The following is a 4,243-nucleotide window of genomic DNA, read 5'->3' as shown; positions in this document are numbered from 1 at the left end:
TAAATTTATTTATTTTATTTATTTATTTTTGGCTGTGTTGGGTCTTTGTTGCTACGTGTGGGCTTTCTCTACTTGCAGTGAGCGGGGGCTACTCTTCGTTGTGGTGCATGGGCTTTTCATTGTGGTGGCTTCTCTTGTTGTGGAGCATGGGCTCTAGGAGCATGGGCTTCAGTAGTTGTAGCACGCGGGCTCAGCAGTTGTGGCTTGTGGGCTCTAGAGCTCAGGCTCAGTAGTTGTGGTGCACTGGGCTTAGTGGTTCTGCAGCATGTGGGATCTTCCCAGACCAGGGCTCGAACCCGTGTCCCCTGCATTGGCAGGCGGATTCTTAACCACTGCACCACCAGGGAAGTTCAAGGCCCATTTATTTATTTATTATAAATTTATTTATTTTATTTATTTATTTTTGGCTGCATTGAGTCTCTGCTGTTGCGCACGCGGGCTTTCTCTAGTGGTGAGCAGGGGCTGCTCTTTGTTGCAGCGCACAGGCTTCTCGTTGCGGTGGCTTCTCTTGTTGCGGAGCATGGGCTCTAGGCACGCAGTCCTCAGTAGTTGTGGCTCGCGGGCTCTAGAGTGCAGGCTCAGTAGTTGTAGTGCACTGGCTTAGTTGCTCTGCAGCATGTGGGATCTTCCCGGACCAGGGCTTGAACCCATGTCCCCTGCGTTGGCAGGCAGGTTCTTAACCACTGCGCCACCAGGGAAGCCCCAAGGCCCATTTATCTTTAACCTTTGTTCTAAAATCTAGTCTAGGCCATTTTACCAGCAATCTCTGAACTCACATTTTAAGCAGAGCCTGATTAACAATAAAGTATTTCTTTGATTACTACAGAGATCTCCTTTTATGATTTGTTAGTTTGTATACTTTGCCAATTTTTCTATTAGGGTCTTTGTCTTTTAATTACTGAGTTGTGATAGCTCTTTATTAAAATATTTAGGAGGATCTCTTTGCCCCTAATAAAGGATTTTTTTGTCTTTTAATTTTGTCTATTCATTGTGGAGTTAAGAATCTTAGACTCTAGGTTAACATTAATTTTCTTGCTTATCTGAGCAAGCCCCTTTACCTGTTATGACATGGTTCCTTTACCTGTAAATGGAGGCAATAAAGACTACATATTGAGTATATGTTGAATACAGAACTGTTGAGTATGAAAAGGAAATATATGTGGGATGATGCTATACAATCATAGGACATGGTTACTTTGGTTTCAGAGTTTTTATTAATCTGATAGTATTATTGAACCTAGAGTGGGACATAGCTGACTGATGTTAACAAGTACCAGTTTTTTGTGTGTGTGTTTTTTTTTTCGCAGGCCTCTCACTGTTGTGGCCTCTCCTGTTGTGGAGCACAGGCTCCGGACGTGCAGGCTCAGTGGCCATGGCTCACAGGCCCAGCCGCTCCACGGCATGTGGGATCTTCCCGGACCGGGGCACGAACCCATGTCCCCTGCATCGGCAGGCAGACTCTCAACCACTGCGCCACCAGGGAAGCCCCTAGTACCAGTTTTGTTTGTTTCATTTTGTTTTGCTTTTAGTTTGGTTTTGGTTAAACAAACAGTTGTTGAGCACTTACAAGTACTCTGAGTGCTGTTCTAGGCTTTAGTAATACGAACATACATAGAGTTAGAAGCTGCCTATTAACAACTTCATATGTGTAAAAGTGCTTATGATTTCTGTTTTCCTTTTGCCTCCTCAACTGCAACTTTCTAAGTTGTCAACAGATGAGATCTTCTACCACTCCTAACACGTCCAATTAAGAAACTACCTCAGTACTGAGGCAAATGACCCAGTTGTTCCTTGGTGTCTACATTAACTGTCTCATGTCTACTAGGACCGTATACTTGTTAAAATTATTTATTTATATAGTAGAAGTTATGAGTGATAGTATTCCAATTCAGACTGTTAGGTTTTTGTCTAGCTTAAAGAAACAGAAAACGTGTACTTCCACCCTCATCTATGATGTTTAATGCCTTTAAGTTCTCTCCATTACTGCCTGAAAAAAAAAAAAAAGACAGACAAGAGAGAAAGAATATAATGAACCATTAATAGTAAAATAGAAATAGAAATGTCTGAAGACAATGTCTTTTGCCTCTAGTTGGTGTTTGTTTTTTGATACAGTCAAAGGAAAGAAACTCTAACAGCAAAATTTTAACTATCATCCAGGTAGAGCATAATCCCTCACTCCCACTGGTTCCCCCTATATTCTTCCTACACAAAATCTGCCTTATGAGTCTCTACACTGAGCATAGATAAAACAAAGAGTCAATATTATTGAATCCCATCCATTTGCCAAGCACTATGCTAAATGCTTTCACATACATTTTCTCATCTAATGGATCTTTTACTTTCTTACTGCAGGGGAGAAGGTGAGATTGTGCCTTTGCTTTGCTACTTCCTCTTCCTAGCGTCCTTACTCTTCTGTGTAAGCCTTACACTGCAAGCAAGGGAACCCAGTTTGAAGCAAAATCCATTCTTTTTTTTCATTTCATCCAGGTCCACAGCAAAAAGTTGACTGGTTTCTCATTTCTGGGAGATGAGAGATGTGTTGATTTAGGAAAAAATGAATGGAACAGGGCTGAGGGCTAAATGCTCTTTTACATACATGGGTGGGCACCTACCTCTGATGAGAAGTCTCTCTTTTTCTGGCTTCTTTCCCAGATAATCCATTGAACTCTCCGAGCAAAAGTATCGTATACATCCAACTCCTCCTTTGATTTATTTCTTTATATATGAACACAGGTTCCTTACCACTTCCTTCACCCACCCATGACCCACCAAAAACAAAAACAGAAAAAAAGAAAATCTCTCCTGCAGAAGCATGACAGAACTTATCTATTCCTGAGATTAACTGCCATTTTCTCCTCTTACCATGATTCCAAATTTTGGACTCCACTAATGAAAACATAGCCTGGGTGACATTGCATAACCAGTGAGAAAGGAATCTTCCCTTGGTAATGAGAGAAGGGCTGAGTCACTATCTCAGCTCTTAGGAATGGCTCTCCAGCTGCTGACTGAGGCCACAAGGGTTCAGCCATGAGGCTGGCAGGGACCTCCCCAGTGACTAACAAAAAAGAGGCAACCAGAACTAGCCAGAGTGAACTGGGGCAACTGACCCATTTGTAGATGTACCCCCAAGGACAGTGGCCAGCAGTCCAAGTCGCAGTGTCCTGGCAGTGTAGCAAATGCCTGATCCGATCTGATGGATGAATGATGCCCGACAACAGAAGACTCTGGAAAAGGATACTTGTAATTAGCATGTGGTGGCATTTTTATTCCAGAGGCTTAGTCTTTATTCTTTCACATCTACAACAGACATTTGAGTGACTATATTAGGCACTGAACTAGAGGTTGGCATATTCCTTGCCCGCAGGGAGTTGACAGTTCAGCAGAAAGGGAATAAACATAGGAGCTCTAAGAGAACATAGAAGAGGCACTTAAGATTTTTTTTTTTGCGGTACGCGGGCCTCTCACTGTTGTGGCCTCTCCCGTTGCGGAGCACAGGCTCCGGACGCGCAGGCTCAGCGGCCGTGGCTCACGGGCCCAGCCGCTCCGCGGCATGTGGGATCTTCCCGGACAGGGGCACGAACCCGCGTCCCCTGCATTGGCAGGCGGACTCTCAACCACTGCGCCACCAGGGAAGCCCAGCACTTAAGATTTGACAGTTGGAAAAGCTTCCCCAAGAATGTGAAAGGTTGATGGGGGGGTGGGGCATGGAGAATGGACACTCCAGGTGAAGGAGGCAACAGTACAAAGTCTCAGAGGCAAGAGAGAACAGGTGGTTCATTGGAGAAGGTAAGTGGTTTGGTGTGGCCAAGATCAGAATATGCAGGGGAAGGGGCAAGAGATGATCCTGGAGAGGTGAGCAGGGGTCAGATTAAAGGTGTAATCTTGTATGTATGTAAGAGAGTCTGAGTTCTATCCTGAGGGCAATGGGAACCACTGACTTTCTGTGGGAGAAGGACGTGTCAGATCTGTTTTTTTAGGAAGTTTTTCTCACTGGTTGTAATATGGAGATTGGATGTAAGGAAAGCAAGTATAGAAGTAGGAGGACCAGGTTGGAGGATCTTGCAGTAATTGAAGAAGAAAATAATATGGGCCTGAACTATAGCAGAGGCAATAGGGATGCAAGAAAGATGAGGTTGAGTTGATACAAAAGTAGTTACCAGGGGCTTCCCTGGTGGCGCAGTGGTTGCGCGTCCGCCTGCCGATGCAGGGGAACCGGGTTCGCGCCCCGGTCCGGGAGGATCCC

At 44.5% G+C, this 4,243-nt stretch overlaps 1 long non-coding RNA gene across 3 annotated transcripts in view; it reads right to left on the bottom strand.

The window, feature by feature from the left end:
- Window positions 1-1,309: 1,309 nt before the first annotated feature.
- Window positions 1,310-4,243, bottom strand: part of LOC102989785 (uncharacterized) — a 54,371-nt gene continuing 51,437 nt past the window's right edge. For all 3 annotated transcript variants that reach the window (XR_448727.4, XR_448726.4, XR_003679728.2), the window contains 2 exons: window positions 3,108-3,224; window positions 1,310-1,987 (listed from right to left, as the gene is read on the bottom strand). This is a non-coding gene — a long non-coding RNA (uncharacterized lncRNA). The remainder of the gene's footprint in view (window positions 1,988-3,107; window positions 3,225-4,243) is intronic.

Source organism: Physeter macrocephalus, chromosome 5 (assembly GCF_002837175.3).
Source record: "Physeter macrocephalus isolate SW-GA chromosome 5, ASM283717v5, whole genome shotgun sequence".
In the NCBI taxonomy this organism is placed as follows: domain Eukaryota; kingdom Metazoa; phylum Chordata; class Mammalia; order Artiodactyla; family Physeteridae; genus Physeter; species Physeter macrocephalus.
This window is presented reverse-complemented; position numbering and strand designations above follow the sequence as displayed.